The following is a 9,939-nucleotide window of genomic DNA, read 5'->3' on the forward strand; positions in this document are numbered from 1 at the left end:
ACCTTCTTATCAATGGCTGTTAGTTTGCACCCTTATACTTTTTAGGCTTAGTGCCCACAATGCAGAAATGAAGCAGAAATTTTCCTGAGCATTTCTGCATCTCCTTGGCGTTTTTGACGCGTTTTTGATGCGTTTTTGCATACGTATTTACCATGCGTTTTTCCAATGCATTGTATAGGCAAATACACATGCAGAAATGCACAAGAATTGGTCATGTCCGGATTTTTTCTGCGAGTAAAATCCGTGCAGAAAAAATCCTGACCATGTGCACAGAACTTGCAGAATGTCATAGGAAGTCATGGGATAAGGCATGCAATGCATTTCTGGAGTGTTTCCACGCTGCAAATCCGCACCAAACACGCATCGTGGGCACACAGCCTTACCTCTGTCCTCTTCCTTTTGTGAATTATGGTCTGATAAACTTCCATTTATGCACTTCAAGACACAAGGCATCTTTTATAGGGCTTATCCCATCATCACGGATATGAGTGTTGTCACTGTCTGACAACCAACTCACCTTTTTTATCAATGGCTGTTTGTTTGCACCCTTATACTTTTTACTTCTGTCTCCTTCCTTTTTTAAATTATGGTCTGATATACCCTTTTTTACTTTAATTCGTTTTCAGGAATATTTTCTTTGTGATAAAGTTCATGTGGTGATTTGGTCTCAACATGGTGATCGTTTGCCTTTATTCATATTATGAAAGCACTGTTGCGTCTGCGTATTATACGTGTATGTGCCCTTTTGATACCACAACTCTCATCAACATTTCGTTATGCACTCGTGTGCCGCTGAACTTATGCATTTTCATTTTTTTTTCTTTTCTTACATCATGCGTACGTAGTATGGCATTCAAATAAGCTCTAGCATATGCGCGTTAGATTTGGTATGAAGCGTGCTGATGGAGATTCCAGTGTGCACACGCATTTACTTGTATCATCTGGTGATGCCACCTGCGCGATGTATAGATTTTTACTGCCCATATGCAATATTCGCCGAATGTCAGATTCTTTGAGTCTCAGTATGCATGCACTACTTCATGGATCATGAATGCAGGAGTCCCTCCCAGTAAGCCGTTCACCTGCCTCATATGAGTACTAATTAGATTACTATATATACTTGGACATATTCAGTCAAACCATAGGCCCCTGAGGAAGCCACTGTTTAGTGGCGGCACGCGTTGAGCATTTTGGTGCCACAGCTCCCCTTAACTTACTTTGTGAACCTTGGACCTAACTTCTTTTAGCTCCTGCCTTTCTATTTTTTTAGGTGGTGTATTATTTTGACATCTGTATTTGTGAGTATTACCAGCCTTGTGGTGCACTTTACGCCCTGAGGCTTTACATAGGGTTACCTTGCAGCCATGGAACCCAGCTCACAATTCATCATCTTGCAATAAGGTTCACACTTTCTCTCTTTTGGAGACATAGGAATAGGAGCCCTCTGTAATATTGTTATGGGTTTTTGTCCTGTCATAGGCATGTTATGATACCTCTTTGTTTCCCTGCTTACTGGGTTTCGCGATATTATGGTCCTGACACATATATTCTATAAATGTACTCCGTCTGATTCATCTATTTATTGTGTTTTTTGGTGCTGAAGAATGATCCAGCTCCCAGGATGCCAGGTAATGGTTAAAAAGAGTTGATTTCTTTATTTCAAAATTGTATTAAAAAAAAACAGTAAATATCTTGGCACACATTTACAAGTATGTGGAACTATAGTCCATAATAGAAAAGGTGGGGGAACAAGGGAATAAAAATGTAGTTGCTACCAGATGCATTTTGAATGTCAACCATGTTCATAGACTTGGTATGAATGTGAGTCAAGCAAAAGGGAGGATACCTTAAATGCTGACATAATGTTAAGACCTGGACCTTCAGGAGGGGAATGCATGGCATTATTATGTATTGCTTTCCTCTCCTGAAAGGGTTAAGTGGCTGGAATGGTTTCCCGCTGTGTTTTTTCCCGCCATGCTGGGGATTGGTTCAGGTAGCCAGCCTGTCAGTGAGGTGTCGCAGGGGGAAGACTACTTCTTCCCTGTGTTACAGCTGCTGATAGGGTCCTAATATTTATTAAACATTGGTGATGCAGGGTATTAAAGATGGCAGCACCTGAGGAGAGTGTCAGTCCTCAGACGCTGCTCATCTAGTGCTGCTGCCTTCACCGTGCCTGTGTCACCATGGACGCCCTGATGGAGGAGCTGTGCCGCAAGATGGGGGAGGAAGGTGCCCTGGCGTGGATCCGTCGATGCCTGGAACAGGATGAGGGAGATGTGCCCGGACCGAGTGCCGCCCGCAGACTGAACGGAGAACAGGAAGCGCTGGAGGAGCGCATCACCGCCGCTGAGCTGGAAGCCCTGATGACGTCATCCGGCGGCGCGATCCTGCGCGCCGGAGCCAGGAGCAAGAGGAGGAGACATTGTCTTCTGATAAAGTGAGATTTTTTTGGTTTGGAATTAGTGGACAAAGATGGGACGGTCTTTTGGATCAAGTGACCCTAATGGATATTCGAGCTCCGGCCCCTGACATCATTATCGTACACCAAGGAGGAAAAGACATTGGGAAGTTGGGCACTATTGACCTGTTATTCCATATCAAGAAGAGTTTGTTAGAGTTAAAGTCATTTTATAATGTTAAGATTATATTTTCTGAGGTTATTTCCAGGCTTTTGTGGGTTAGGTTAGTGGATCTGAAGTTTTGTGAAAAAATGCGTAAAAGGTTAAACAGGTCTTTGAGTAAATTCATGCCACTAATTGGTAGGTTTTCATTTAGACACGTGGATTTGGAAGGAGGATTGCCAGGCCTTTTTCAGGTTGATTGTGTTCACCTATCTGATGTAGGTCTTGACATATTCAACCTAAATTTACAAGCAATGGTTGAGTTGGCCCTTGGTGGGGCGGGGCCATGCGTGTCTTTTTAGTCACGATGGCCATTTGGGGTTAGTCGTTCAGGAGACTGAATGGACAGCAGATTGGTAAGGTAAACGGGCTTGAGTTTATGGCTAAGCTGCGGTGTTATAAGAGTTTTATTAAAGTTATGCTTTTTAAGTATAAGAATTTTTAATAAAGGCCGTGGCCATAAATTTTTCCAACCAAATCTGCGTATGTCATGTTTATTGAGTGTGGTAAATAATAGGTTTTTTGAAAGTAAGATTAATATCTATAATATAACGGCAGAAGCGTGTCTCTGTCCGAAGCCTCGATAGACTGCGCATGCGTGACGTGCAGTCTGGCTCCAGACAGAAGACCGCATCCAGCCATTACAGGTAAGACAGCCAATGCTATGGGGCCCGCCAGGAGGGGGCCCGTGAGGGCCCCAAGCAGCGTGGGAACGAGGAGGATAGGTGAGAAGGAGGTGGCGGCGGCAGAGGAGCGGGTTGCGGCAGTGGAGGAGCGGAGCACACTACCACATGTGCCCGCTGCTAAAGGGACATGAATATTCCCTCTGAGGCCACTCCCATGGGCGTGGAGAAGACAGAATATTCATTCTCTTTAGTAGCGGCCACGGAGGAGCGCTGAGCCCCGACTCCTGTTGTCAGTGCAGAGGAGTGAATGTGTCGGCAGCAGCTCACCTCTGTGTCTGAGAGCGCGCGCTGCTCAGATGCCGACATGAGCTTCTGCAGACGGGACTCAGCGATGGAGCAGAGGTGAGGAAGGAAGGTGAGTATAAGTGTTTATTGTTTTATGTGTGCAGTGATTGGGGGGATGAGGAGGCCACACATACCAGGAATGGGGGATTGAGGAGGCCACACATACCAGGGATGGGGGATTGAGGAGGCCACACATACCAGGGATGGGGGATTGAGGAGGCCACACATACCAGGGATGGGGGATTGAGGAGGCCACACATACCAGGGATGGGGGATTGAGGAGGCCACACATACCAGGGATGGGGGATTGAGGAGGCCACACATACCAGGAATGGGGGATTGAGGAGGCCACACATACCAGGAATGGGGGATTGAGGAGGCCACACATACCAGGGATGGGGGATTGAGGAGGCCACACATACCAGGGATGGGGGATTGAGGAGGCCACACATACCAGGGATGGGGGATTGAGGAGGCCACACATACCAGGAATGGGGGATTGAGGAGGCCACACATACCAGGGATGGGGGATTGAGGAGGCCACACATACCAGGATACTGGGATTGAGGAGGCCACACATACCAGGATACTAGGATTGAGGAGGCTACACATACCAGGATTAGGTGATTGAGGAGGCTACACATACCAGGATTAGGTGATTGAGGAGGCTACACATACCAGGGTTGGGGGATTGAGGAGGCTACACATACCAGGGTTGGGGGATTGAGGAGGCCACACATACCAGGGTTGGGGGATTGAGGAGGCCACACATACCAGGGATAATCAGTGAATATGAATAGCGGTACCAGAGCGCCAATAACAGGGCAAAAATATTAAAAGGACTGATTTATTAATACACACAACGCGTTTCGGTGGACACAGCCACCTTCATCAGGTGTGACAAGCAGCAAACAATTGATCCTTATATACATTTGACTAGGTATACAATTACTTAAAAGGGGTGGGGCCAGATACAGAGTAATACCTCTATATTAACCCCTTGAGTTCATATATGCTCAATAGAGTAAAAAGGATTGTTATAAATTAATGCCTAATGAAGCATATAGGGTTCTTATAAAAAGGATTCGCTGTATAAAAACTTGTGAATCCTATAATCATAATACTTCATAGGATATATTGTCATCTACCACCCTATATTTTATATTATAAAAAAAATAATAATAATTTTTACATACAACATAAAACAATGTGTAAATATAAAGTTATAAAAATACAATCAGTTTCTATCATTATAATTAGGGAACGTAGACTAAGAAAGGAAAGAGAAAAAAAAAATAAAAATCCGCCCCCCCCCCCCCAAAAAAAATAAATAAAAAAAAATTTCTTAATTTTTTTCTCTTTTCTCTCTCTCCTCCCTCCTCCCCTCCCTCTCTCCTTTCCCCTCTTCCCTCCTTCTCTCTCTCCTCCCCCCTCCTCCTCCATATAAAAGATATATATAATAAATTTGCTAAAATATAAAAACAATTATTTAAAAAGTTGTCTTCTCCATATTAAGGTTCAAACCTTCAGGAGACAAGGTTCCCATTTTGAAAATCCAATAATTTTCACGTGTAATGAGACGATTTAGTCTATCAGGGTGTGTATCAACTATATGATCAATGATAGTTAGTTTTAGGTTATTAGGATTTTTTTGATGTTCTTTTAAGAAATGATTAGAAACACTATGTAGGGGAAAGCCGTTTCTAATATTTTGGCGATGTTTATTTAATCTGGAGTGCATTTCCTGGATAGTGCGGCTAATGTATTGCAGGCCGCAGGTGCACTGGAGCAGATAGATCACATATGAGGACTGACACGTAAGTCTAAAGCGAATGGGATATATCTCTCCAGTGACCGCAGAGACGAATGTTTTAGCTCCGTTATCAATGGATTGACAGCATAAGCATTTAGGGACGTTGCATTTATAACATCCATTATTGCTAATAGGAGCTGAATTTAAATGGTTCGGTCTTCTACCAATTGTTGTATTGCTAGGGGCTATATAGTTTCCTAGATTTTCACTCCTCCGATATATGATATGAGGAAATTCCGGTAAATGACCAGTTAATATTGGATCATTGCTTAAAATGAACCAGTATTTTTTTTAATAAACTGGATAACACTTGCGTAGGTTTACCATAAGTAGTAATCAGATTTAAACTGAAATCGTTGTATGGCTCTTGGCTGGTATTCTTGGATTTGTTGATACACAAGTTCTGTGATAGGGATCTAGTTTTGGAGAAAGCATCCTTTAATAATTTCTGGGGGTATCCCTTAGCTCTAAAACGTTTTTGTAAAACCTTAGATTCCAGAAAAAAATCCGAATCATGTGTACAATTTTTTCTGACGCGCCAATATTGACCGTATGGAATATTTCTAATCCAGCTGGGTAGATGGCCACTGTCAAATTCAAGATAGCTATTTACATCTGTGACACCCCAGGGGTCTGGTTGTCACAGTGATAGAGATATTACGTCTGAGAGCAGGTGGGAGGTCCTTTGGTCAGGGATCCTGTGCATGCCACACCTCCTGCCCAGCCTTGGGAGGGGAAGAACTTCCCCTGTATAAACCCGGGGCTGAGGCAGGGTTAGTGAGTCCAGGAAGAGTAGAGACAAGAGCAGCATAGGAAGCAGCAGAGTCACAAGGAGTCAGGGGCTGGCAGCTAAAGAGCTCGCCCTGACTAAGAAGATTCTTTACCGGACCCGGAGTCCGAGGCTGTGGGGACTAACTTCTACCCAGCAGCAGAATCCGTCAGGCAGGGGATTTCAGGTCCCCTGGCCCAGAAGCCCGAAGGCCCGGTCACACGCGTGGGACCAGCACTGCCATCGTGGAGCGGAAGCCTTTAGAAGGCCCCGAGTCACCGGCCATACGGGTGAGCACCACACGGTACACTCAGGGACGTGGGCTACTTACATCAGCTTCTAGCAAGGTAGCCAGAAGAGTACAGTCAGCTTGGGAGGCCTACAACTACGCCTGGCCAGGGGAGATCCCATCTGCTCAAGGACTGACCAGGCCCCGTTCGCTAGCAAGTACTCCGGGAGGGTCTATCGTTGTTACCAGTAAAGACCCTGAACGCTACCATACCGTCTCTGAGTGGTTCCTGCTACCCCCATCATCCACGTCGGCTGCCCTGAGGCCATACCCCTCCCGTTGGGGGTTATACTATCACGCTGCACCATCCTTCCACCGGCCTCAGCGGTCTGCCCTGCAGCAGCAGCCCCCTGGCTGCATTCAACGGGTGGCGTAGTCATCAACCATTTTCTACCGCTAACAGACTGCCGTCCAGTTTGACTCCCTGGGCACGGACCGGGTCACCGCCACGAGACTACAACCCTAAACAGATCCGGCTCCGGGTAAGCTCCCGCGTGCGCAACGCAGCGCGACACAGGCCCAGGGGCGCGTCAATTTTGGCGTAGTCGGCAGGATCACGTGCCCGCAACCACCGGGTACTGCGTGCCTGAAAAGCAAAGACTGTTCAAACTTACCAGTGGTGAAGATTCCCGCCATCGGTGAAGATTCCCGCCATCCGGCGCCATCTTCAGCCTTCTTCCCGCCATCGGTGAAGTTTCCCGCCATCCGGCGCCATCTTCAGCCTTCTTCCCGCCATCCGTGGAGTTTTCCCGCCATTGGACGCCATCTTGAGGACGCCGCGCGGGAAGAAGAGGGGCGTGGACTCCGAAAGCGCGCGAGAACTGAAGCCCCGCCTCACGTCCGGACGTTGCGTAAGGTCCTGGAAGGAGCCCAGCAGACGCCGACGTCACAGGAGCGCGACGGAAGGTCCTCAACCCTGACGATCCACTGCGGAGCCGCGGCCTACGGAACAGGATCATCGCAAGGTAGGCCACGGTCCACTAGGGGGGAGGAAGATGTCGGATACGGAGGAGAGCTCCACTGCCTCAACCCCCGCCAGCGCTACCGCTGTTGCAGTTATGCCCTTCACCATGCCCTATATCCCGGGAGCAGCTTGGCTACCCCAGTACTCAGGGGAGTCACATACCCTGCATGACTTTAGAGAAAAGCTGGATAGCCTCTTCCAGGTGTACCCCCTCACAGAAGAGCAAAAAGTGAGCATCCTGGTGGCCCAACTAACTGGGGCAGCCAAAAGGGAAGTAAAATCCTGGCCACCTGGGAGGAAGACTGTCGCAGGGATACTAACCCGGCTGAAGGACACTTTTGATACCCGCACCTCAGCCGAGATTAAACTTAGATTCTACGGGTGCAAGCAGCGAGCGCATGAGAGTATAAGGGACTATGCACTCAACCTACAAGAGGCCCTGAGGGCCATTAAGCAGACCGACCCTAATGGAGTGGGAAACGAGGACAGGCTGTTGACCGAACAATTTATAGAGGGTTTATATTGCAATGCCCACCGCACCCAGTTGCGGGCAATGGCCTTACAGGACCCTCATCTAGAATTTGCACAGTTCAAGGACAGAGCCATCCGGGTGCTCCGAGAACCGGCACCAGGTGGCGTTGTGACCCACAGACGCCCCACTACCACTTACTACCAGGAGGCGGCGCCCTTGTCAGCAGGGCCTGTGGGAGCTGATGCGCAGGCTTTGGACAATGACCCGGCTCCAGACCTACACCATCAGGTCCAAGAGCTAGCTAAAAGCGTTGCTGCGCTAACCCGAACTGTGCAGTCTTTACAGGTTTCCACTCCAGGGAAGATCCAGCTGGCATCCGGACCGGAGGACATCCCGTGGCGTCGACCAAGGAGGACCCCACCAGCCAGAGGAAGACCCAGTGACCGATACAGCGAGGACGGACGACCCATCTGCCGCCGCTGCAATCAACCCGGACATATGGAAAGGTACTGTTCTTTAAACGGGCACAACCTGGGGTAGAGGGCCAACCCCCAGGAAAAAGATCACCAGGCCCATCGAACTGGCGCGACAGATATGTGGGAGGACGTCCAGTCTTGCCTGTGGTACTGGATGGCATTCCCATGAGTGCCCTACTGGACACCGGGTCACAGGTCACCACCATCCCGTACGTGCTCTTCAAGCAGTACTGGAATGACTCGGATATTACCCGCTACCCTGACGACGACTTGAGTATCATCGCCAGCAATGGTCAGCCCGTGCCACAGATCGGATTTAAAGAGGTGACCATCAAAATTGGTAGAGTCGAACTGGCCGCACAGGGACTGATCATTGTAGATATTGACAAACATGAGAGTCACCCAAAAATAACTCTAGGAACTAATGTAATTGAAAATTGTCTTGCAGAGGTGATTTTCCTTTTACAGCAGGTTGCCAAGAATGCCAGCTCCGGCGAGCAGCGGGTGCTCCAGAAAGAGATCCGGGCACTGATGCAACGGCAACAAGTGGAACTCTCCGGCGGTGAGATTGGTAGCGTAAGAATGTGTGACCCTTTTCCTATTGCCATGCCCCCAAAAAGTGAAATGATGATTTGGTGCCGGGCAGCTATTGGTCTGAGAGGTAGAGATTACCAGGCAATGGTAGAACCAGTTTACTCAGACAGTAGGCCCACCATTTTGACAGCACGGGGGGTGGTCAATGTACGCCATGGGAGGGTGCCCGTTCGCATAATAAATATCGGGGAGAGGGAAGTGTACCTGCCCCGGTATGCCACGCTAGCCAAATTATATACCACTAATCAAAATTCTATACAATCTGTGGAACCCTTGCCTCCATCTCACCCGGAGGAAGGTAACGGCTCTAAGAAAGACATGGAGGACTGGTGTCAGCAACTACATCTGGGTACTGACTCCACTCCCTCACACCAGAAACAAGGAGTCTATCGGGTGGTTCAAGAGTATGAGAGAGTGTTTAGTAAACACCCGTTAGACTTCGGGCGAGTCAAGGGGGTAGAACACCGCATCCCCACGGGAGATCATCCTCCCATAAAAGAGAGGTATCGACCCGTACCCCCTGCACATTACCAACACGCCAAGGGGATGCTTAGAGACATGAAGGAGGCTGGGGTAATCCGGGATAGCTGTAGCCCCTGGGCAGCCCCACTAGTTTTAGTCAAAAAGAAAGACAACACCATGAGGATGTGTGTAGATTACCGGAAAATCAACCGTATCACACACAAGGATGCGTACCCCTTACCAAGGATAGAGGAGTCATTGGCTGCTTTAAGATCTGCTAACTTCTTCTCTACCTTGGATCTCACTAGCGGGTACTGGCAGGTTCCTGTAGCAGAGGCGGACCGGGAGAAGACCGCATTCACCACCCCGATGGGACTTAGCGAGTTCACCTGCATGCCGTTCGGACTCTGCAACGCCCCAGGAACCTTCCAACGATTAATGGAGTGCTGTCTGGGCCACAGAAACTTCGAGACGGTCCTGTTGTACCTGGACGATGTCATCGTATACT

Source organism: Phyllobates terribilis, unplaced genomic scaffold (genome assembly GCF_046119375.1).
Source record: "Phyllobates terribilis strain yellow unplaced genomic scaffold, ASM4611937v1 Scaffold_8__6_contigs__length_399053987, whole genome shotgun sequence".
Taxonomy (NCBI): Eukaryota; Metazoa; Chordata; class Amphibia; order Anura; family Dendrobatidae; genus Phyllobates; species Phyllobates terribilis.